This window comes from Symphalangus syndactylus, chromosome 18 (genome assembly GCF_028878055.3).
Source record: "Symphalangus syndactylus isolate Jambi chromosome 18, NHGRI_mSymSyn1-v2.1_pri, whole genome shotgun sequence".
Taxonomy (NCBI): domain Eukaryota; kingdom Metazoa; phylum Chordata; class Mammalia; order Primates; family Hylobatidae; genus Symphalangus; species Symphalangus syndactylus.
This window is the reverse complement of record NC_072440.2, coordinates 27,844,841-27,871,385: the sequence shown is the minus strand read 5'-3', so window position 1 is coordinate 27,871,385 and position 26,545 is coordinate 27,844,841. Positions and strand designations below refer to the sequence as shown.

General features: G+C 39.4%; 1 protein-coding gene across 3 annotated transcripts in view; it reads left to right on the top strand.

Moving 5' to 3' along the window:
* The window catches only part of UTP15 (UTP15 small subunit processome component), a 30,736-nt gene extending 24,398 nt beyond the window's left edge, over nt 1-6,338 (top strand). The window contains exon 14 of one of the 3 annotated variants that reach the window (XM_063623198.1): nt 6,130-6,338. The gene's annotated coding sequence lies outside the window, so the exon portion shown is untranslated. Of the gene's footprint in view, nt 1-5,960 lie in introns of all 3 variants that reach the window. The other 2 variants (XM_063623200.1, XM_063623199.1) reach the window with 2 other exon arrangements.
* The last annotated feature ends 20,207 nt before the right edge of the window (nt 6,339-26,545 follow it).

Here is a 26,545-nt window from a genome sequence, read left to right as displayed (position 1 = left end):
AGATTATATTATATATTATATATATAATATGTATAATATATAAAATATAATTATTTATATATTTTGCCACCTTGGAGGTGGCAAATCATGGAACTTCCTGGCTTCCATAATCTCACTACATATACATATATATATAATATATAATATATATATAATTATATATTATAATTATGGAAGCCAGGAAGTTCCATGATTTGCCACCTGCAAGGTGGAGAACCAGTAGGTGGTGGTATAATTCAGTTCAAGTCTGAAGGCCCGAGAACTAGCAGCTTTGACATCCAAGGATAGAAGAATATAGATGTCCTGGCTGAAGAAGAGAGAGTGAATTTGTCCTTCTTCCACATTGTTCTATCCAGGTCCTAACAGGCTGGATGTTACACTCCCACATTGGTGAGAGATCTTTACTCAGGGATCTTTACTCAGTTCCCTGATTTAAATGCTAATCTATTCCAGAAATATCCTCACAGACACACCCGGTAAATGCTTTACCGGCTATCTGGGCATCTGTTAGCCCAGTTGAGTTGACACATGATACTAACCATGACAAGGCTCTTACCAGTTTCTTAAAGGGCTGTAATAATCAAAGTTCAGTGCAGGAAATAGAAATCTTATAGCAAGCTAAAGGAGACAGGACTTAATACAGGGAAGTAGGTCCTTATGAAATCATTGGAAGGGCTAGAAGAATAGGGATAGGAGGGAGGGAGTGCTCCAGATGGAGCCACTGTTCAAGAGCGTGGCTCCAGAGAGCAAAAAGCTACTGCTCCTGCCACCATGAAGCCAGAGGATAGACCCCGGCAAGCTGGGTCACTTCATCACAATTGCATCTCATTCCCCATCTCCTTGCCTTGCTTGCTGACAGTAACAAGCAGGAAGCTGGCCTTCCGCTCATTCCTGACTTTCATATCGTGTTAGTATATCTAATTGGAGGAGCCCAATTTTGCATCCAGAGCATTATCTGGAAAGGAATGTGGGAACTATGGCTTTTAGCTTTCCAGCTCTACAGTTTTGAAGACATCCTAGAAGGAGGATAGAGCAGAGGAGGATGGAGCAGAAGGTAAGAGAGCCAATCCACACAATATTCTCCCCCAAATATTCTACACATCTTTAACCGTGTGAATGCACAATGTCACTTCTAAACGAATGAGACCACACTATGCCTCTGTTCTGCATTTCAGGTTTTCCACGTATTGTGTGTTAGTGGTTGATCCATCTCAGTACAGATAGCTCTACTTCATTCTTTTTTATGCTGGCCTCCTATATTACTATACAGCTGTGCCATAATCAGTTTAACCAGTCCCCTATTCATGGGCATTTAGGTAGTTTTCAGTCTTTTGCAGTCACAAGCAATTCTGCACTGAACAAGCTTTTGCCTAAGTTTGTGTGTATTTTGAGGAGTATGCTAGAATAAATCAACATGGATTATTCTGATCCCAGAGAACAAGACTTCGTTTTCCCACCCCAAAGTCTTTGTGTGGTAATGCCTCATCCCTGCTGCACATCTTCATCTACGGGGATGCTGTAGGATGCTCAGGAGGTCTCCCACCCTGGAGACCTCCTTCTCATGCATACACGGTACTTAACACTCCACAGAGTACCTGATAACTGCACGAGAAGTTGTGATTAGTCCAGTTCTGCACATAATGACACTGAGGTGACATAGAAAGTTTAGGTGACTTGTCCAAAGTCACACGGTTAGTGGCAGATTTGGGATTTGAACTCAGGCCATCTACTTCAAGAGTACATATTCTCAACCACTACAGGAATAGCATCTTATTTTCTAGAAACATAGAGCACGTCCTTAGTCACCTTTGTGTCCTTGACTTTATCCACAATAAATAGCTGGTAATAAATATGTGTTGAATGAATGAGTAAATGAATTCTTAAAGGATCTAGTTGGCAATTTAGATGAAAACAGCAGTTTGGTTACTATGCACAACATGAAATTATTATAATATCATTTTGCCTGAGACACAACTCAAAGCAAATATGTTTCTGGAAGCGGCCCTTCTTGTCCTTTGAGAATTTTAATCAGGTAAAATTGAAATCATGCATTAGACAACCTACCTCAGCTCACCATTAGGCCACCAGGTGGCAGTATTATCTTGAAAAACCACAAGAAGCCTGCTTTCTCCCCAGCCCTTTCCCTGAATTGGTGTTTCAGAGTCATCAGAGTTAGCACAGAATAAACCCAAGATATTTGATTATTACTGTGTTGACAAAGTAGCTTTGAAGGTTCAGCTATAGTTATTAATAGATACTAACCAGAAATGTGGAAATAAAATCTAACCAAGGTTCTATTTCTTTTTTAGATTGGTATATACTCTTTGTACATATTTATGGGTGGCATGTGGTGTTTTGTTGCACCCATAGAATGTTTAATGATCAGGTCAGGGATTTTTTTTTTTTTTTTTTTTTTTTTGAGAAAGGATCCAGGTCCACACTCATCCAGGCTGGGGTGCGGTGGTGTGATCATAGCTCACTGCAGCCCTGAACTCCTGGGCTCAATTGATCCTTCCACCTCAGCCTCCCAAGTAGCTAGGACTACAGGTATGCATCACCATGCCCAGTTAATTATTTATTTATTTTAGAGACCAGGTCTCGCTGTGTTGCCCAGGCTGGTCTTGAAATTCTGGCTGCAAGCCATCCTCCCCAGGAGGCCTCTCAAAGTGCTGGGATTATAGGTATGAATCACTGTGCCCAGCAAGTCAGGGTCTTCTGATATCCATCACCTCAAGGGTTTATCATTCCTATGTGTCAGGATCATTTCAAGTCTTCTCTTCTAGCTGTTTTGAGGTATACACTGTTGTTAAATATAGTCACCCCACTCTGCTATTGAACATTATAACTTATTCCTTCTAATTGTATGTTTTTATCCATTAACCAACCTTTCTTCATCCCCCTACCCTCTCCCCTGACACACCCTTCTCAGCATCTGTTATGTATCATTCTACTCTATCTCATGTGATACTTGTCTTTCTGTGCCTGGCTTATTTCACTTAACATAATGACTTCCAGTTCCGCACATGTTGCTGCAAATGATGAGTTCATTCTTTTTTATGGCCTAATAGTACTCCATTGTGTATATATAGCACATTTTCTCTATCCAGTCATCTGCTGATAATCACTTAGGTTGATTCCATATCTTGCTATTGTGAATGGTCCTGCAATAAACACGGAGTGCAGGTGTCTGTTTAATATACAAATTCCTCTTCCTTTGGATAAATGCCCAGCAGTGGGATTGCTGGATTGTATGTTAGTTCTATTTTTAGTTTCTTGAGACATCTTCATACTGTTTTTCATAGTAGCTGTGCTAATTTACATTCCCACAACAGTGTATAAGAGTTACCTTTTCTCCCCTGTTATTTCTTATCTTTTCAGTAATAGCCCATTCTGACTGGTAAAAGATGATATCTCAATATGGTTTTGATTTGCATTTCCCTAATGATTAGTGACGTTGAGCATTTTTTAACATATCTGCCCGTTTGTATGTCTTCTGTTTATTCATGTCCTCTGTCCACTTTTTCCTGGGATGATGATGATGATTATTATTATTATTTTACTGTTGAGTTGTTTGAGTTCCTTGCATATTTTGGATATTAGTCTCTTGTTGGATGAATAGTTTGCAAATATTTTCTCCCATTCAATGGATCGTCTCTTCCCTCTGTTGATTGTTTCCTTTGCTTTTTAGTTTAATATAGTCCCATTTGTCAATTTTTGTTTTTGTTTCCTGTGCTTTTGAGGTCTTAGCCATAAAATCTTTGCCTAGGCCAGTGTCCTGAAATGTTTCCCCTATGTTTTCTAATAGTAGTTTTATAGTGTCAGGTCTTATGTTTAAGTGTTTAATCTATCTTGAGTTGATTTTGTATATCGTGAGAGATAGGGGTTCAGTTTTATTCGTCTGTATATGGGTATCTAATCTTCCTAGCCCCTCTTATTGAAGAGGGTGTCATTTCCCCCATAAATGCTCTTGGAAACTTTGTTGAAAATCAGTTGGCTGTAAATACGTGGAGTTATTTTCTGGCTTCTGTATTTTGTTCCTTTGGTCTACATGTCTGTTTTTATTCCAATACCATGCTGTTTTGGTTACTATAGCCTTGTGATAAATATGTTTTGAATTCAGGTAGAGTGATGCCTCTAGCTTTGTTCTTTTTGCTCAGGATTGGCTATTAATGATCTTCTTTGGTTCCATACAAATTTTAGGATTGCGTTTTCTTTTTCTGTGAAAAACGACATTGATATTTTGATAGGGATTGCATTGAATCTGTAGATTGCTTTGGGCAGTATGGTCATTGTAACTATATCAATTATTTCAATCCATGAGCACGGGATGTTTTTCCATTTGTTTGTATCCTCTTCAATTTCTTTCATCTGTTTTGTAGCTTTCATGTAGAAATCTTTTATCTCCCAACATTCTATTTCAATTAAACTTTTCAATAATGTAGAATAATGGAAAGGACATGAGCTATAATAATCTTGGGTAAGTCTTAGCTTCCCTGGGCCTCATCTCCAACATCTGTCAAATGGGGCAAATAGTACTTCTCTTGCAGGATTGTTGTGAGAATAAATACAATGATATATGAACTGTGTCCTACCTACTTACTGTGTTCTTCACGTTTGTGATTATGGAAAGTCTACTTGCCCTGCACCAGTTGGGAGTATTTTCTTAGTTGACCTGATTACTAACAACATTTGGATCACTTGGATAAGGGTTAAGTTAAAGTTTTCTTTTTATGTTATTATAAAGGATGTTTTCTAAATAAATTATTTACATAAAAGAATATAAATGACTTGGGACTGGCTGCTTACAAGCATTTTGAAAGTAAACGATATAATTGCAGTACATACAAATAAGATACTGGGCTGGGCACAGTGGCTCATGCCCGTAACCATAGCACTTTGGGAGGCCAAGGCAGGCAGATCACTTGAGCCCAGGAGTTTGAGACCAGCCTGAACAACATGGCGAAACCCCGTGTCTACAAAAATAAACAAAAAATTAGCTGGGTGTGGTAGTGTGCACCTATAGTCCCAGCTACTCATGAGGCTGAAGTGGGAGGATCACCTGAAACTGGGGAGGTTAAGGCTGCAGAGAGCTGTGACCCAGCCTGGGTGACAGAGAGCTGTGACCCAGCCTGGGTGACAGAGTGAGACTCAGTCTCAAAAACAAAAACAAAAAAACAAACAAACAAAATATAATAAGATAATAACCACTAACCACTTGTTCATGAAAGTAAGATGCCAGTTCCCACTCCCTCATTAGTCTTATATTAGACATTTTAAATAACGTTATGTCTCGAAACAAATTTATTATGGCAGATTTTCCTTTATTCAAATTAACTACTGTGTGAGACTGTAGTTAATTACAGGTGGGAGTATGTGATGACTTAACTGAGCAGAAAGTTAAAAATATAAACTGTGTTAATTTGGTCAGGTGCAGTGGCTCACGCCTATAATCCCAGCACTTTGGGAGGCAAAAGTGGGTGGATCACCTGAGATCAGGAGTTCAAGACCAGCCTGACCAATATGGCAAAACCTCATCTCTACTAAAAATACAAAAATCGGGTGGCAGTGGGTGCCTGTAATGGCAGCTACTCCGGAGGAGAATTGCTTGAAACTGGGAGGCAGAGGTGGCAGTGAGCTGATCTCACGCCACTGCATTCCATATATATATATATACACACATATATATATATATATATACACACACACACATATATACACACACACATATATACATACACACACATTCCATATATATACACACACGTACATATATATACACACACACGTATATATCTATATACTGTGTTAATTTAATGAGAGTTGGCAATTTTCTACAAGCAGTGTTATGAGGTGTTGGACTCATATAAAAAAATTCATAACAAAGTGGTTCAAAATGTTTAAAAAACATGAGTTAAAAATACATGAGTTAAAAGCTATTTTTTTGTTTGTTCGTTTTTTAGATGGAGTCTTGCTTCTTCGCCCAGGCTGGAGTGCAATGGCATGATCTCGGCTCACTGCAACCTCTGCCTCCCGGGTTCAAGCAATTCTCCTGCCTCAGCCTCCCAAGTAGCTGGGATTACAGGCATGTGCCAGCATGCCCTGCTAATTTTTGTATTTTTTTTTTTTTAGTAGAGATGGGGTTTCACCATGTTGGCCAGACTGATCTCAAACTCCTGACCTCAAGTGATCTGCCTGCCGTGACCTCCTAGAGTGCTGGGATTATAGGCGTGAGCCACTGCACCTGGCCAAAAGCGATTTCTTTATAGGAAAAAAGTTGAAAGCAGTAGCCAGACTTTCTTTTACTGTTACTCATTTAGAATAAAATATTTTATGTCTCACCTGTCTCACCCATTCTTTTTTTTTTTTTTTTTTTTGAGACAGAGTTTCCCTCTTGTTGCCCAGGCTGGAGTGTGCAATGGCCTGATCTTGGCTCACTGCAACCTCTGCCTCCCAGGTTCAAAAGATTCTCCTGCCTCAGCTTTCCTAGTAGCTGGGATTGCAGATATATAATGCCACCATGCCCAGCTAATTTTTTTGTACATTTAGTAGAGATGGGGTTTCACCATGTTGGCCAGGCTGGTCTCAAACTCCTGACCTCAGGTGATCTGCCCGCCTTGGCCTCCTAAAGGGCTGGGATTACAGCTGTGAGCCACCACACCCAGCCTGCCTAACCCATTCTTATCTGCCAGTGGGAGTAAATGTAGATTATAATAAAGATTGTGAAAAAACAAAATGGACAATTAACAGGGAAATTTATTGGCAGTAGCATATGTGAATTTCCTCATTATATAATTTCTGATATAAGACTATGAGTTTACACATGTGATTCTTTACTATAAAATCGTTACCCATAAACTTAAACATAACTCAGTGGTTTGATTTACTGAACTTATGAGTACGTTGCAAGTTAATTAAGATAGCATAAGTCAGTAATCATTAATGAGAGGAGTCGATGACCAACTTTTAAAAAGAACAATGTATAATTCTAGTAAGTATAAGGTTGGTCAAAACTGGAAAATTACAAATAATATGATGATGATGACTAACACTGATAATGTGCTTACTAAGGCACTGTTCTCACTAATGTACGTGTATTTGCTTATTTAATCTTCATGATAACTGTGGGAGTGGGCACTCTTACTATTTCTATCAACATTCCTATTTTTGCAAATAGATATTTCTATACCGTGTAGGTTAATAAAAATTAAACACAATCAGAAAGAAGTAACAGGAAGTAACCATAGATGCAGAGAAAATTTAAACAATTTATAAGAGTACTTGATAAAACTTTATAGAAATACATTTTAAAAGTGTGATTACATGAATGCTGTTTTAAAAAACATAAATAAATAAAATAAATTCCCAAAGAGACAGAAAACTGAAAATGGTCAGTGACCAGGGAATTCATTGAGAAGGTAATCTGAGAAGCTCTGGACTCAAATATTTTATTAGTGAATTCTTCCAAACTTTCAAGGAAAATAAAATTCCAATGATACTTAAGCTGGTCTAGGACTTAGAGAAAAAAACTTCCAACATCATTTTCTAAAGCCAGCAAAACACAATATAAACCTGAAAAATTTGTTTTTGGTATGTTGTACTATTGTGGTGGGTTGTACTATTGTTCAAAATATTTGTTGTCCTTCCTGGGGGATGGATTAATTATAGGTCTTCATCCCACTGACATCTGGCCTGTCTTTAGGACTTGACATGCTCCTCCTTGTGGCTGGATTACTTATCCCTATCCTGTTGAAGCCAAGAGTAGTTCTCCAATTTGCCTTGGCCAAATGGTCAATGAAATACGGGCAGAAGTGACATTATGCCACTTAGAAACAGAAGTTTTTAAATAGAGTTCATGGTTCACCGTGTCTCTCTTATCTCTACCGTGATGACCACCAATGTGTCAGATAAGCTGCTTTATCCACTTCATTCCAGAGGGAAGATGGCATGGAAGAGAGGCACAGCAGATGGTGGACACAGACCATGACTAAGAATTAAACCTTTGTTACTGTAAGCTGCTAACATTTTGAGATTGTTTGTTATCACAGCATAACCTAGCCTGCTCTGACTGATGCACTCCTCTTCTCCCACACAAGAAAACTATGGACTACATTTACTTATGAAAACCAACTTTAAAAATCTTTAATAAGGAAAAGATTTCAGGCATACATTGTAGGAATAATATACCCCCAGCTGAGATTCATTTCAGGAATGCAAATTTGATGTTCCTGATAAAATAAGAAGAGATTTATATTTCCCTGCCATGCAATCTATAGTAGCTCAATAATGAAATACTAGAAATATTCCCATTAAAGTCAAGAATCTGACAAGAGAGATCATTAACTCCCCTATTATTTAACCTTTACATCCATTGTATTTTCAGCTTAGTTTTTTTATATTAAAATCCTGCCAAACACTAAATGTTTATATGTGAAATGTTGAACATTTGTTCTAATTCGGTATTCTTTCCTTCAAAGAATTCTTTTGGTTTTAAACCTCTTTATATTTTGCATCTAAATACTACCTAAGTTTTGATGGTTTCATTGGTTTATTAGCCAACAGTACATCTCCACAAATACACAATAACTTGTATTTGTGGAGATGTACTATTGGCTAATAAACTGAGGTTTTAGCATTCCACCATCAATTATAGCCTCAAAGCTGAACTCAGTACATGAGGGATCATATTTTGGAGGAAAACTCAATGAACTCTTTCGTTTTCCTGTTCTCTGGAATCACTTCTATCATCCTTATTTTGTTTACCTTTACTGCTGTCTTTAGAATAGGTCTGTATTTTCTTGATAAAAGCGTTCAGTGAATTTTGTTTCACCATCAGTTAATTGAGGTTAAAGTCATAGGTATTTATTTCCCAACTTTGGTCAATAAAGAAAAACTTGAGTCCAGTCATGGTGGCTCACGCCTGTAATCCCAACACTACAGGGGGCCGAGGTGGGTGGTTCACTTGAGGTCAGGAGTTCAAGACCAACCTGGCCAACATGGTGAAACCCTATCTCTACCAAAAATACAAAAAATAGCTGGGCATGGTGGTGGGCACCTGTAATTCCAGCTACCCCAGAGTCTGAGGCAGGAGAATCACTTGAACCCAGGAGACAGAGGTTCCAGTGAGCTAAGATTGCACCAGTACACTCTAGCCTGGGCAACAGAGCAAGACTCCATCTCAAAAAAAAAAAAAAAGACAAACTTGATTACAATGTAAATTTTCATAAAAATAATGTTATAAAAATGAACACCTTTTCTCAGATTTTTGATATACTTTTGGGTTAAAGTTGATGAACTAACCTCTGAATAATCTTGCACTCTGTAATGAGGTCCTGCTGTGTATGACTATTATGTGAGTCCTGCCACATGCAAGTCACCCTAATGGTCTACACACTTTTCAAGAAGATGAGTCCACTGACCATGTGCTTGCATGTCACAGCAGTGTCAAATGGCTATAAAATATTCTAAATGCTTACCCTCAATTTCTATACTTACTTCATTACCAATAGGTAATAAACAGCTCATAGACTGGCACGAATCTAAGGACTATAGTTTGAATGGTACTCATGAATGAGTTTGGAACTAACAGACAGGTTAAAGTTGAAGATCTGTATTTGGGAGTTGTCAAAGCCATAAGATCAGAGTAGATCACCTAGGGAAAGAATGATCTCTGGGAATTTCCAGTAGTGAGAAGTCACAGAAAGGAGTCAGTGGCTGGATGACTTTTTTTTTTTTTCTCGGAGACAGAGTCTTGCATTGTTGCCCAGGCTGGAGTGCAGTGGTGTGATCTTGGCTTACTGCAACTTCTGCCTCCTGGGTTCAAGAGATTCTCCTGCCTCAGCCTCCTGAGTAGCTGGGATTAAAGGCTCCAACCACCACGCCCAGCTAATTTTTGTATTTTTTAGTAGAGACGGGGTTTTGCCATGTTGGCCAGCCTGCTCTTGAACTCCGGGCCTCAAGTGATACACCTGCCTTGGCCTCCCAAAGTGCTGGGATTACAGGTGTGAGCCACCGCGCCCGGCCAACTGTTCTTAACACTAATCTATTATACATTTCAAAATAGCTAGGATAATTTGAATGTTCTTAGCATAAAGAAAATATAAATATTTAAGGGGATGGGTATTCCAATTATCCTTATTTGATATTTACACATATGAATGTATCATATTATCACCTATACCCTGAAAATATGTATGTCAATTATGTATTAATTTTAAAAAAGTAATAGTAAACTTTAATCACCTGCGGGAAAAAAAAGAAGAAAGAGGGAGTCAGTGGTCAACTGTGTCTAACATTGTTGAGCTGATAAGATAGGAAGAAATTATCAGGCCAAAATATACATAAATACTGAAACCTACAGAGGTAAAGAGAGCACTGGAGCCACTTTTACCTGGAACTTATTTGCCGATCTCAGCAAACTTGGACTTTAGTTTTGATGGTTTCATGGAGTAAAGGAGACAAATGCCCAGGGCCGGAGGAGGGTGGGTAGCCTAATGGGGAGCTTTATCAATAAGGGTGGATCTCCACTGGGCTACAGTCTCAGGGAAAGGATTAACTGGAAGTAAACCCACTCTGTGCCCTAACCCCTGACCTCCAGAATACTATGAAGTTTTTTGTTTGTTTGTTTGTTTGTTTGTTTGAGATGGAGTCTCACTCTGTCACCCAGGCTGGAGTGCAGTGGCACGATCTTGGCTCACTGCAACCTCTGCATCCCAGGTTCAAGTGATTCTCCTGCCTCAGCCTCCTGAGTAGCTGGGATTACAGGCATGCACCACCACACCCAGCTAATTTTTGTATTTTTGGTAGAGACGGGCTTTCACCATGTTGGCCAGGCTGGTCTTGAACTCATGACCTAAGGTGATCTGCCTGCCTCAGCCTCCCGAAGTGCTGGGATTACAGGCATGAGCCACCGTACCTGACCAGAATTTTTTCTTAACCCACAGCATAGTAAGATAATTTACAAACATCCCTGAGAGTTGTAATCATAATGCTGCTTTCTTGCAGATTTGCAGCACAAACTTGCATTATCTGGATAGTCTTAAAAAACCTTCACCACCCCCCTTCTTCAAAGCCCCCTAGACATAAGCCATAAATATTATTTAAAACTATTTGGCCTACTAACACCCCCAGACACTCGGAAGAAGCAAATGAAATGGGTAATAGTACCCTTAATCCTGGCCTCAGAGAATACCCACATAGTATGTGACTTTTCCAAATTAGCGTCTTTCACTTAGCAGTATGCACTTAAGTTTTCTCCAGTGTTTTCATGGCTTGGTAGTTCATTTTTAAAAACTGCTAAATAATATTCCATTGTATGGATGCACCACAGTTTATTTATTCAGCTATTGAAGGACATCTTGGTTGCTCCCAAGTTTTGATAATTATGAATGAAGCTGTTATAAACATTTGTGTGCAGGATTTTTGTGGGCTTAAGTTTTCAACTCATTTGGATAAACATCAAGGAGCATGTTTGCTGAATCATATGGTAAAGGTATGTTTAGTTTTGTATAAAACTGCCAAACTGTCTTCCAAAGTGGAAGCATTTTGCATTCCCATCAACAACAAATGAGAGTTCTTGTTTCTTATTGTTGAGTTCTTTGTACATCTTAGATACGAGTCTTTTATCAGATATTTGTTTTGGAAAGATTTTCTCCCAGTCAATAACTTAACTTTTCATACCCCTCCCAGTGTTTTTCACAGAGCAGAAGTTTTTAATTTTAATGAAGTCCAACTTACTAATTTTTTCTTTCATGAAGTGTGCTTTTTGTGTTATATCTTAAAAAGTCATTTCCAAACCCTGGGTTATCTAGATTTTCTCCTGTGTTATTACCTATGAATTTTAAGTTTTGTACTTTACATTTAGGCCTATGATCCATTTTAAGTAAAATTTTGTGATAGGTATCAAGTCTGTGTCTAGATTTTTTTTTTAACATGTGGATGTCCAGTGCAGTTGTTTCAACACCATTTTTTAAAAAGACCATTCTTTCTCCATTGAATTGCCTTTGACCCTTTGTCAAAGATCAGATAATTATATTTGTGTGGGTTTATTTCTGAGTTTTCTATCCTGTTCCACTGATTTATTTGTCTGTCCTTTTGCCAATATGACACTGTCTTAATTATTGAAGCATTATATTAAGTCTTGAAGTAAGTAGTATTAATCCTTCAACTTTGTTCTTCTCCTCCAATATTATGGTGGCTATTTTGAGTTTTTGTTTTGACATAGGAACTTTAGAATAAGTTTGTCAATATACACAAAATGGGATTTTGATTGGAATTGCATTGACTCTATAGATTAAGTTGGAAAAAATTGACATCTTGACAGTATTGAATCTTCCTTTCCATGTACATGGAATATCTCCATTTCTTTGGATTTTTAAATTTTCTGTCATCAGAGTTTTATAGTTTCCTTCATATAGGTTTTACACATACTTGGTAGATTTATACATATGTGTTTCATTTTTTGGTGCTAATATCAATGGTACTGGTTGTTAATTTTAAATTTCAATTGCTAATTGCTGGTGTATGAAAGGCAATTGACGTTTGTATATTAACTTTGTATCCTGCAAGCTTGCCATTATTGCTTATTAGTTCCAGGTGTTGTTGTTGATTCTTTGGGATTTTCTGCATAGACAGTTGTGTCATCTTCAAACAAAGACAGTTTTATTTCTTTCTTCCCCACCTCCACACTTTTAATTTCCTTTTCTTGTCTTATTGCATTAGCTAGAACTTCCAATGTTATGTTGAATAGGAGTCATAAGAGTAGACATTCTTGCCTTGTTCTTGATATTAGCAGAAAAAGATTACACATCATGACCAAGTGGAGTCTATCCCAAGAGAATGCAAAGTTGCTAGTGTAGGAAAATACAATTGACTTTTATATGGCTCTTGTAACCTGCAATCTTGCTAAACTTGCTTATTAGCTCTAATAGTTTTCTAGGTAATTCCTTAGGATTTTCTCTATATAAGAGGATGCCAATTCAAAACAGAGATGGTTTTGCTTCTTCCTTTATAATTCAAATGTATTTTATTTCTTTTTTTCTGGCCTAATTGCTCTGGGTAGAACTCCCAGCACAATGTTTAATAGAAATGGCAAGAACAGACATCTTTTTCTTGTTTCTGATGTTGGGGGAAAAGCTTTTGTCTTTCACCATCAAGTATAATGTTAGCTTTGGGTTTTTCATTCATATTGTATATCAGGTTGAAGGAGTTGCCTTCTACTCCTAGTTTGTTGAGTGTTTTTATAATAAAAGGATATTGGATTTTGTCAAAGGCTTTTTCTGCTTCTATAAAGATAATCATGTGGTATTAGCCCTTTATTTTATTAATGTAGTATATTATAGTGATTTTTTAATGTTGAACCAACCTTACATTCCTGGGATACATCCCACTTGGTCATAGTATATAATCCTTTGGATATGTTGCTGGATATGGTTTGCTAGTATTTAGTTGAGGATTTTGCATCTATATTCATAAGGGAGATTGGTCTGTACTTTTCTTGTGATGCCTTTATTGGCTTTTGGCTTCAGGATATTACTGGGTTCATTGAATGAGTTGGGAAATTTTACTTATTTGAATCAGTTTTTGGTCTCTTTCAACTTCATCTATGCTTCACTATATCCTGAACAAATTTCTTAAAGTTTGTGATATGAGATTGTTTTAGCAGCAAGGATGGTTTTTTTCCCTACTTTGTTTCTCACTGATTATTATTATTATTATTTTTTGTGATGGGGTCTTGCTCTGTCACCCAGCCTGGAGTGCAATGGCACAATCTTGGCTCACTGCAACTTCTGCTTTCCGGGTTCAAGTGGTTCCCCTGCCTCACCCTCCCGAGTAGCTGGGATTACAGGTGTGCACCACCATGCCTGGCTAAATTTTGTATTTTTAGTAGAGATGGGGTTTCACCGTGTTGGCCAGGCTGGTCTCAAACTCCTGACCTCAAGTGATCCACCTGCCTCAGCCTCCCAAAGTGCTGGGATTACAGGTGTGAGCCACCGCGCCCAGCCTTACTGACTATTTTGGTCAGTTTCAAGGATGGACACTTCTGAAGTTGCCTGGCTTTACAGAGTCTGCTTACCAGCATTGTCTTAGGTCTAGGAATAGAAGGAAGGAACACAAAAAGAAGTATAAAACTCCCCAATTAGCAGTAATCTATAGGAGCCACTCTCTGTCCTCTATTTTAATTCAATATGGACTTTTAATATCTCTAAACAGGTGAGTATGCTCCCCACTAAAGACTCATATTAGCGCTTGGAAATCTCCCACTTTAAGTTTGTATGTTCTCATCTCAAGAAAAGGTAATGTGGGTTCGTTTGTAAAATATATAAGTAGTTTGTCCCTCTCCTCAATCCATTGTGTCATTATCAAAAACAGGGTTAAGGATTCAATGGCTTCATGATATCAAAAAACAACCTTAAGTGGGAAAATGTGAGAGCTGAGTTATGGAGTGAAGAGTACATTAAATGAAAGTTCCTAGGGGTCATTGCTTTATAAAATTTCACAATGCATTGTTTCCTATGAAGGCACAGGAAATAAATATTACCCCTATTCTGCAAGAGGAGAAATTGAAGTACAGTTGATACTTGGACAACACAGGTTTGAACTAAATATATTAAACATTTTTTTGGAGATTTGCAACAATTCAAAAACACTCGCATATGAACCAAGTAGACTAGAAATACCAAAAAATTAAGATAAAAGTATGTCATGGATGCATAAGATGTATGTATATACTAGTCTTTTAAAAATCATTTACTACTGTAAAATATATACAAATCTGTTATCCAAAGTTAAAATTTATCAAAACTTATACACACAATTACAGATCTTACATAGCACCACTCACACTAGAGAGAAATCTAAACAAATGTAAAGATGCAGTATTGAATTTTAATTGCATAAAATAGACTGTAGTACATACTGTACTACTGTAGTAATTTCATAGCCACTTCCTGTTGCTATTTCAGTGAGCTCAAGTGTTGCGAATATCTGCTTAAAACACCATGTGATGCTAATCGCCTCTGAGTGAGCAGCTCATCTCTCCAGTAAATTGAGATCTCTCTTGGTTCTCGCACATTTTTCATCATGTTTAGTTTCAATACAGTAAACTTTGAATAACACCATGAGATCTATACAGAGTACCACTAGTGATGATGGAAGTGCTCCCAAGAAGCAGAGAAAAATCATGACATTACAATAAAAAGTTGAATTTCTTGATACATACCATAGATATGTATCAACTGCAGCTGCAGTTGCCGCCATTTTAGACAGATGATTCATCTTATAAACAGATGACGTAAACTTATGATATTGATAAATACAGTACTGTAAAAGCATTTTCTCTTTCTTATGATTTTCTTAATATTTTTCTTTTTCTAGCCTTATTGTAAGAATACAGTATATAATACATATAATATACAAAATATGTGTCAATCTACTGTTTATATTATCAGTAAGGCTTCTGGTCAACAGTAGGCTATTTGTAGTTAAGTTTTTGGGGTGTCCAAAGTTGTATGCTGATTTTTGACTGCATGGGTGGGTGGGTGTCCCTCACCCCTGTGTTGTTCAAGGGCTGGCTGTAGTTAGTAGGGACACTCTGCTTTGGACTTAGATCACCAAGCTCCTGAAGTAGTTTTATTTTATGATCTTTTCTTGTTTTGTTTTTTAAAATAATCTACCATTGCCTAAGTCAATAGGTTTCTAGTATCTTTACTACAAACTAGTAATGCTTGTTGCAGTTTCTTTTTTCTTTTTCTTCAAGTCATAACGATATGATGATTTCTAAGTGATTAAAAGATGATTCCATCAAGCTCTTGCAAAGAAACCTTAGATAACTGGTTGTCACTATAAATAAAACACTGTGCTATTCCTATAAGTAGGCCATGTGATCACATACACATTTTCTTAGGAAACAGGACATGGAAGTCATTTGATAGAGGAACATTAATGTAATGTTCAGGTCTACTGATACAGACTTTATATCAATAGTCCAAATAGTAACATGTATTAGTTTATCTCTGGATTTCTTTCTTAATAGTATAGGAGATAAGAATATGGATCTCCTGGATCCATTCTGGAAAAACAGGACTAAAGGCAATATTTCACATGTGAGCAATGACTTACTTTCCCAGTAGCTGACACTGGTTGAATTGGTAAGAGAAGTAAGCGGTGAGAAGACAGGAACCATATCAGCCTCACACACAGGGTGTGACACAAAGCAAAAATAAATGTTTGCTGCTTGGTTGTTGATTCAGGGAGGGGAGGAGGGCAAATGTCAGACCTGAGACGGGGTGAGTAGGGCTACCAGAGGGAGGTGGCTTGCTCTGTCTGGACCAAACAAGGAAATGAGTCTTTGATCTCTTGAGAATTAGACAAAAATGGAACTTTCAAGGATAGAGAAGGCTTTAGAACCTTAAGAGTTTCATTTTATTTTTATTTTGAAATCCTTTGGCACTTACAGAAAAGTTCCAAGAATAGTGAGGCTTCACTCCACCTCCCCTAATGTTAACAACTTACATAACCACAATACAATGATCAAAACCAGGAAATTAACATTGGTGTGTGCTATTAACTAAAACATACCGGTTTCACCAGTCCCTTCCTCCTGCACCCCGTCTCCTTTTTCTGTTTTAGGATCCAATCCAGGCTGCTACATTGCATTTAGTTGTTCTGTCTTCTTGTCTCCTACAATCTGTGATGGTTCCTGAGTCATTCCTTGTTCTTCAGCACCTTGTAACTTGTGATGAATGTCGGTCAGCTATGTTGCAGAAGTTCTCCCAATTTGGATTTGTCTGATGTTTTCTCATTATTTCATTTAGGTTACATGTTTCTGGCAAGAATACCACAGAAGCAATATTGTATCTCTTTCAGAATATCGTATCAGGCCTTCCTGATGTTCATATGTCTTTTTGCTAGTGATGTTAACTTTGATCACTTAAAGTCTTGTTGGCCAGGTTTCTCCATCATTAAGTTATTATTTTTTTTTTTGTAATTGAGAAATATCTTGGGGGAGATACTTGAGAGTATGTAAATATCATGTTTCTGCTTAAACTTTTGTTCACTAATTTTAGCACCCACTAGTGGACCTTGCCTGTCACAATTAATACTAGGAGTTGAAGTGAAGATTATCTTTTCCCTTCATGACTAGAATTCTTTGGTGATGAGGAATTGTCTCTTCTACCCCATTTATCCATGAGTATGGGCTCATGAATATTTATTTTATTCTATGGGTTATAATCCAATACTGTTATTATGTCTTTTGTTGCTCCAGCTGTTCTAGCTTTGGTTGTTGAGAGTTCCTTCAGGCTGGCTTCTGCATCCTTTCAACATTCCCCCATCCTTTTTCGAGCACTTCTTTGTTTGCTGGCACAAAATGTTCCTGGCTCATCGGATATTTTCCCTGCTCCAGCTCTGCAATCAAATACCTCTCCAAGAAGTTATTGGAGAGTGATAGAATGCAAGTTCTGAGCTCTAGGTGTGCTCATTGCTTCCAGGGTGTCATTGCTCCCAGGCTCTTTTGTGTGTGTGTGTGTGTGTGACAGAGCTGGGAAATATATATAAATGTATACTGGTACACGCATATCTATGTTTATGGGTTTTTTTTTTTTTTTTTTTTGAGATAGTCTTGCTCTGTCACCCAGGCTAGAATTCAGTGGCATGATCTCAGCTCACTGCAAACCTCTGCCTCCTGGGTTCTAGCCCTTCTCCTGCCTCAGCCTCCTGAGTAGCTGAGATGAGAGGCATGCACCACCACAACCAGCTAATGTTTAGTAGAGACAGAGTATCTTCATGTTGGCCAGGCTGGTCTTGAACTCCTGATCCGTCTGCCTCAGCCTCCCAAAGTGCCGGGATTACAGGTGTGAGCCACTGCGCCTATGTTTATGATTGTGTCTGTTTATCTGTGTACTGCTTCTTTCAGTTTGATGCCATAGGGTTTATTCTACCTTACTTCTTTTTTTTTTTTAATCTGTAATTTCTTTCTCCAACAATGGGGAACATGGCTTTCATCTATAAATACTCACTTACTTGTTTAATCCTAGCATGCATATAAAAAATGTTGTAGAATAACCCATGCCCAGGTGAGAAATAGATTTATTAATAAGTCTATGGCATTTGTGCACAGTTCTTTTTGTTTTAAGCCTTATAGTATCAAAAGCTTTTCAAAAGCACTTAGGCTAGTTTATTTCTTCCACACCCTCTGCAGTATAGTTATATTTATTTATAATATGATTCATTTCATGTGTTACTGTTTTTATTACACTTTGGGTTCCCTCCATATTTTGGTTGATTTTCATTCATTTTAAATTTTTTTGGAGTATGTGAAAGATCATTATGATTTTAAGAGTTAAAGCATCCACCTCATCCCTACTACCCTATTCCCATTCTCCTCCTCTCCCCATCTTTTCACCTCTTTTTTGTCTGTGCTGTGTAGGTAATCAGTCTCTTTTGCTTCTGATTTACTTTCTGTTTTTCTTTTTTTTTTTTTTTTGAGACGGAGTCTCGCTCTGTCGCCCAGGCTGGAGTGCAGTGGCGCAATCTCGGCTCACTACAAGTTCCGCCTCCCGGGTTCACGCCATTCTCCTGCCTCAGCCTCTCCGAGCAGCTGGGACTACAGGCGCCCGCCACCACGCCCGGCTAATTTTTTTGTATTTTTTAGTAGAGACGGGGTTTCACCGTGGTCTCGATCTCCTGACCTCGTGATCCGCCCGCCTCAGCCTCCCAAAGTGCTGGGATTACAAGCGTGAGCCACCGCGCCCGGCTTACTTTCTGTTTTTCTTTTTCAAAAATGAGCAGATACATGTGCATTTTTTTATCCCTTATTTTTCACATGAAAGGTAGCAGACTATAGATATGCCCCCACACTTTCCTTTTTTCATTTAATGGTGTACCCTGGAAATAACTGTATCAGTTCATACAGATCTAGCCCATTCTTTTTAGAGCTGCTTCGTACTTCAGTGTGGAAGTACATAAATTTATTCAACGACTCTCTTGTGTATGGTCATTTAGATTGTTTTCTTTTCTTTTCTTTTTTTTTTTTAAGACAGAGTTTCGCTCTATATCCCAGGCTGGAGTGCAGTGGCACAATCTCGGCTCGCTGCCTCTGCCTCGTGGGTTCAAGTGATTCTCTTGCCTCAGCCTCCCAAGTAGCTGGAATTACAGATGCCCGCCACCATGCCCGGCTAATTTTTGTATTTTTAGTAGAGATATAGTTTCGCCATGTTGGCCAGGCTGGTCTCGAACTCCTGACCTCAGGTGATCTGCCTGCCTTGGCCTCCCAAAGTGCTGGGGTTACAGGTGTGAGCCACCGCGCCCGGCCAAATTGTTTTCAATATCTTGTGATTATTTTTAAAATGCTGCAATGAATAAGCTTGTGCATATGTACTTTTGGAGGTATAACTTAAGGGTAAATTTTTTTTCTTATTTATTTATTTTTTTTGAGGTGGAGTTTCACTCTTGATGCCCAGGCTGGAGTGCAATGGCACCATCTTGGCTCACCGCAACCCCTGCCTCCCGGGTTCAAGAGATTCTCCTGCCTCAGCCTCCCAAGTAGCTGGGATTACAGTCATGCACCACCACACCCGGCTAATTTTTTGTATTTTTAGTAGAGACGGGGTTTCTCCATGTTGGTCAGGCTGATCTCGAACTCCTATCCTCAGGTGATCCGCCTGCCTCTGCCTCTCAAAGTGTTGGGATTACAGGCGTGAGCCACTGCACCTGGCCAATTTTTTTTTTTTTTTTTTTTTTTTGAGATGGAGTCTTGCTCTGTCGCCCAGGCTGGAGTGCAATGGCACGATCTCGGCTCACTGCAACCTCCGCCTCCCAGGTTCACGCCATTCTCCTGCCTCAGACTGCTGAGTAGCTGGGATTACAGGTGCCCACCACCACGCCTGGCTAATTTTTTGTATATTTAGTAGGGACGGGGTTTCACCGTGTTAGCCAGGATGGTCTCGATCTCCTGACCTCATGATCCACCCGCCTCGGCCTCCCAAAGTGCTGGGATTACAGGCGTGAGCCACTGCACCCGGCCAACTTTTTTTTTTTTTTTGAGACGGAGTCTCACTCTGTCGCCCAGGCCGGAGTACAGTGGCGTGATCTTGGATTACTGCAACCTTTGCCTCCCAGCTTCAAGCGATTCTCCAGCCTCAGCCTCCTGAGTAGCTGGAATTACAGGCACCTGGCACCATGCCCGGCTAATTTTCATATTTTTAGTAGAGACGGGGTTTCACCATGTTGGGCAGGCTGGTCTCGAACTCCTGACCTCAAGTGATCCACCCTCCTTGGCCTCCCGAAGTGCTGGGATTACAGGTGTGAGCCATCACACCTGCCCAGGATACATTTTTTTAAATGAGATTGCTGGGGTCTAAAGTTAAGTGCATATTTAATTTTGCTAGGTATTGCCAAATTTTCCTCCAGAAGGGCCGTACCAATTTGCATTTCTACCAGCAATATATGAGAGTGTTCATTTCCCCAATGCCTTGCCAACACAATATCAAGTCTTAAAATTTTTGTCAATCTGAGTGAAGAGAAATAATATCTTAGTATTGTTTTAATTTGAATTTCTCTATGAGTGAGTTTGAACGTTTATTTCGTATATTTGTGGGCCAGTTTTATATCTTTTTTATGAGTTGTCTGTTCATATACTGTTTCCATTTTTTTCTCTCTGGAAAAATGTGTTTTGTCCCTCAATATTTTTTTTTTGGAGACAGAGTCTTACAGAGTCTTACTCTGTAGCCCAGGCTGGAGTGCAGTGGCATGACCTCGGCTCACTGCAATCTCCGCCTCCTGGGTTAAAGTGATTCTCCTGCCTCAGCCTCCCCAGTAGCTGGGATTATAGGCACCCACTACTATGCCCAGCTAATTTTTTGTATTTTTAGTAGAGACGGGGTTTCACCATGTTGTCCAGGCTTGTCTCGAACTCATAACCTTGTGATTTGCCTGCCTCGGCCTCCCGAAGTGCTGGGATTACAGGCCTGAGCCACCACGCCCAGTCTTGTCCCTCAATTTGTAAGAGTTCTTTATTTAAAGGGATATTATATATCCTTTTTTTTTTTCTCCCATGGTATATATTATAAATATTTTCTTCCAACTTGTCAGGTGTCTTGACTTTGGTTGTGGTGTTTTTGCTATATAAATTTTTATTTTTATGTAGTCAAATTCGTCAACCTTTTCTTTTGTTGCCTCTAGATTTTGAGTCATGGCTAGACTTAAAAACTCCGTACCAAGATGAATACTCCCAGATTTTTAATTTTTTTAAGCTCTGAATATTTGATGAAGAAAATGTCTCCTCGAGTGCCAATTTGCCTCTAAACAAATATTTATGAGGCAAGAATACCAAAATAAACCCATCTGAAGTTTTTGTTTTTGTTTTTAAGATGGAGTCTCACTCTGCCACCCAGGGTGAAATGCAATGGTACAATCATTGAAGGTTCAAGGCTCACTGCAGCCTCGAACTCTTGAGCTCAGGCAATCCTCCCGCCTTAGCCTCCCAAGTTGCTGGGACTACAGGTGTACGTGACCAGACCAGCTCCCCCTGATACCCACAGGTAACCCCTCAATAAATATTGAGTGATTTAATGATGGAGAGGAGACTATTTTAAAGGATATTAAAGTGGCTCACAGAATTTTCAGAGGAACCACACAATCAGATTAATGAGTCTGTACCTACTTTCTCTTTAATTCTTTTTTGTGAATAAGTAAATATATGCTGTGTGTGTTTGGGGAGATGGGTTGATTTGGCTGTAGGTCACTAATACGGCTTAAATTAGACTTGATATTTCCAGGATCTTATCACGTTCCATCTGGATAAATTGAGCTCCAACTATCAGATCAGGAGGAGGGTGATGGCTCTTTCCATGTACTATTTCTCCTAGGATAAGGGACTGACTTTATGGGGATTCTATGATTACTATGGAAAAACATGTCTAGGGCATGCTCCCACCTCCCAGTGTTGGCCCTTGCTGTTCCTGCTGTGTGAACACTGCCCCCATGTACACTAGGCATGCTCCCTTGTTCACATCTGCTCAAATGTTGCCTTTTCATTTGGGTGAGATCTTTTCTGACCAAGCTATCTAAGATCGAAACTCCATGGCTCCCCTTGGCACTCCCCGTTTCCTTTCCTTACCTCTCCAGCATACTGTATTGATTTTACTTTTTTGTAAAATAAATTTGCTTCTACAGTCTATATTAGTCTGTTTTCATGCTGCTGATAAAGACCTACCCAAGACTGGGAAGAAAAAGAGGTTTAATTGGACTTACAGTTCCACATGGCTGGGAAGGCCTCAGATTCATGGCGGGAGGTGGAAGGCGCTTCTTACATGGTGGTGGCAAGAGAAAATGAGGAAGATACAAAAGCGGAAACCCCCGATAAAACCATCGGATCTCATGAGACTTATTCACTACTGTGAGAACGGTATGGGGGAAACTGCCCCCATGATTCAAATTATCTCCCACCAGGTCCCTCTCACAAGACATGGGAATTACGGAAGTACAATTCAAGATGAGATTAGGGTGGGGACTCAGCCAAACCATATTATTGTCCTTCTTAGTATCTGCCCTTCTTCATTAGAATGTAAGCTCTCCAAGGACAGAAATTTTTGTTTCACTACTCCTGTATTGCCAGCACCAACAACAGTGCCTGGCACACTCAATAAATATTGAGTGAATTAATGATGCAAAAGAGAATATTTTAAAGGATATGAAAATGGCTCACAGAATCTCCAGAGGGACCACAGAATTAGGCTTGGAGTCTACAGAGGAGAAGCAATGCCCAGATGATACCATCAAATCATCAGGTGAGCCCCACCACTGCCAGCACGGGAACGGGTCCTGCAGCCTGTACTGTGGATGCTGGGCACTAGGACCCTCTGTCAGAGCCACTGGTGAGATCCTGGGGAGTTCTCATTGATAGAGTCTCTCCTGTCCTTGGCAGAATTGATCCCAACAATCACTGTCTTTTTACCTCATTTTCTTTGGAATTAAATCCTTAAGTGAGTGCATCTGATTGGAAGAACTAGGTCACTTGCCAGAGTCCAGCTACAAGGGAGCTGGGAAGGTGAGTTTCTGGCTTTTACTTTGACTGAGAAAATGGGTCTCAAAGGTGGAAAATTTCCAAACATAGGATGCTTGTCCAAAAGGGAGTAGTAGGCAGAGAAAAAAAACCAGTGCACAGCCAATTTAAGTACCTATTATGACCAAACAGAGGTGTGAGCCAATGTCTCCAGTTAGCAAGTTAAGAAACAGGCCACAGAAGTGTTCATAGTATCATGTGGTATATGGAGTGAGACTGAAAGGAAATGCCATGGACAAATTGGGTCAGGAGGAGAAGGATCTGTAAAGCTTTTTTCTAAAATTAGGGGTTTAGGCTGGGTGCGGTGGCTCATGCCTGTAATCCCAGCACTTTGAGGGGCTGAGAATGGTGGATCATTTGAGGTCAGGAGTTTGAGACCACCTGGCCAACATGGTGAAACCCCGTCTCTACTTAAAATGCAAAAATTAGCTGGGTGTGGTGCTGAGTGCCTTTGATCCTAGCTACTCGGGAGGCTGAGGCAGGAGAATCTCTTGAACCCAGGAGGCAGAGGTTGCAATGAGCCAAGATCGTGCCACTGCACTCCAGCTTGGGTGACAGAGTGAGACTCAGTCTCAATAAATAAATAAATAATAGTGGTTTATTACTGACTTCTACTTCAGAACACAATCATCTCTTAATCTTAGGTCATGTGATACAATTGAATCAAGACAAATTATCCCATTAATAATAAGAATTAAGTGGTCACTCAACTTACGTATGCTATTGCTACCAGGAAATGCAAGTGACTGGCTTTCAGGTAGTCAAGAGCCCCCTGAAAATAAATCCACAATTTGGGGAATATGAGTGAGTGTGCATTATTTTGCGGTGAAGGTTTGAGCGTTTTTAAGATTTTCAAGTGGGTTTGTGACCACACTCCTTCTCCCCACTGAAACCTTAATGCTTTAATGGAACCTAGTGGGCAAACAGGTCATTCCTTTTTCCTTACTCAAATCTGAAATACTGGGCTTGGCAACATTTACAGAGGAGGATAAAATAAACTTTCATTCAAGTTGATCATCATTTTTGTTGGAGGAAAACATGCCATACCATAGACCAAAGATGATAAGTTTCCCTTTTCTGTTGCCAAGTGCACAGATTTGGATCAGCGTTGTACCATGGGGTATGTTTAACTTATAGAGAAACAATTACATTTTGATGCCAATAGAAAAGCAAATATGTGTTTGTTATGATTAATGATACTTTTGCGCTTGGAGCTTTAATCTTGCAGTGTGGTGTTTACTTATTATGGTTTATACAATTTGTCATGCAGTCAGTATCAAAGGTGAAGGTCAAACTGCAGTATGTGAAGGGTTGTACAGAATACCATTTTCATTCTTTCTTAAACACTTTAAGCCAGTTTCTTACTGCAGCTTATGTTGTACAAAAGAGGAATGCCATGTTTTATACTAAGGAACCTTTTGAAGACTTTATCTCATATTTGTGATCTAAGTCGTTTTAGTGGCACATTTCAACAGTGCCAAAATGACTGGCCAAATATAGATCTTGTCCTACGTAAGTGCGATTGGGGTGTAAGAATGGTGGTAAGATTTGATTTTTAAATAGTAATCATGGAGTACATCATGAGTGTTCTAGGGGATTAATAGAAATTATTTATAAAATTGTTAATAGAAACTATATGAGAATATTTATTTATAAAGCCAAATGCAAAGTCTTACAGAAAAACTGTCAAGGGTAAATGTCATTGTGTGCTTTTTTCTCTCTTGGCTGATTTATCCCCTTGACTGCTTGTCGTGATTCCATTGGCAGCTCCTACTCACCTCCTTTATCTGTATCTCCTTGCACTTCACAAGACACAACTAATTCTGAAGACCTTAAATTTTAGAAGATAAAGACAAGGAAGTTTATATCTACAACCTTTATGTTGATGACAGCTATGAAGGGTTTTCATCTGTCACATGTCTGTCTCCATCCAGAGCCCCCAGGAACCCCATTTCACCTGTTATAATAGGTTTCCCACCAATAAGTCCAGGTAGGGTAGAAAAAAGAGAATGTAAAGATAATAAAGAGGACTTTCCTGTTAGAAAATTTGGAGTTCGAATGGGAGCTTATCCTTTCCATATTAAGTAAGACTATTATGTCCCTGGCTCCTCAGCTATAGAAAAAATTAACATAATTATATTGAGGCAGAAGGTTGAAAGGGAAAATAGGAAAAGATAAAATAATATGAGTCTATTTTCTGGAGATAAAGTTTTAATAGGGCCTTTGGAAGACAGATGTCCCATGTTGCCCCAGACCCCAGGGATGAATTACTAAGCGTTTCCTGTAAATTGAGGGATAGAAGTATCACTGAAGCCAACATTGTTTATACAACAGTTTCTATGTTTCTTCCACAAGATCTTGCACTAGGCATCAGGGAATCAAAGATGATTGAAACGTGCTTTTGACCTTACTCAACCCTCTGCTGAGGGAGATGGAGGCAGAAACAGACTATCAGAATGCCACATGATAAGTTTGTGATCAAGATATGCACAAAGTAGGAGGTAAGTATAAATAAAGATGCCTAACCCAGCTTGGCATGGGTGGGAGTGTTGGTGAAAGTTTTCTGGGAGGAGAGCCTGAGCTAAGGCTTAGGAGATCTGTAGAAAAACAGTGAGAACTGCAATACTGTTTTCAGAATTTATGCGGCTGAGCAGACCAAAGAGATGGGAAAGCTGGGGTTGGTGGTGAAACCAGGTGGATCAGGGTAGCAGTGGTTGGCGCAGTGATTTGGGTTGGTTTGGCCACAAAAAATATGACTCCTGAGATCTTCTGACACTCACTGCATGAGGCCATAGAGGATATTGGTTAAGAATATGGGCTCGGCTGGGTGCGGTGGCTCACGCCTGTCATCCTAGCACTTTGGGAGGCTGAGGCAGGAGGATCACTTGAGGTCAGGAGTTCGAGACCAGCCTGGGCAACATGGTAAAACCCCATCTCTACAAAAGGTACAAAAATTAGCCACGTGTGGTGGTACATGCCTGTAGTCCCAGCTACTCAGGAGGCTGAGGTGGGAGGATCAAGTGAGCCTGGGAGGCGGTGGTTGCAGTGAGCCGAAATGGAGGGCCACCACTCTCCAGCCTGGGTGATAGAGCCAGAACATGTCTCAAATAAATAAATAAATAAATAAATAAAAGAATATGGGCTGGGTTTGAATCTAGGCTTTAGCACCTGTTAGTTTCTTCCTTGACAAAAAGGAGACACCTCTAGTATCTAATAGTGTTGTTATGAGGATTAAAGGAGTTATGTTAGAGCTTAGAAGTGTGCCTGGAATATGTTAAGCATAAGTATTGGTTGCCATTATTGTGATTCTGAGATTGTGATGCATAGTACAATTCCTTGCAGGACTGGGTGACTGAAACCAGTGGCCAATGAGAAAGTGGCTCCCTAGAAGCCATTGCCAAGAGTAGCTCTTCAGAAGGCAATTCAAGTTATGCTGGTATTTCCCAAGGGCAGAGTCAGGGAGGAGTCTAACAGAATTACCTGAGA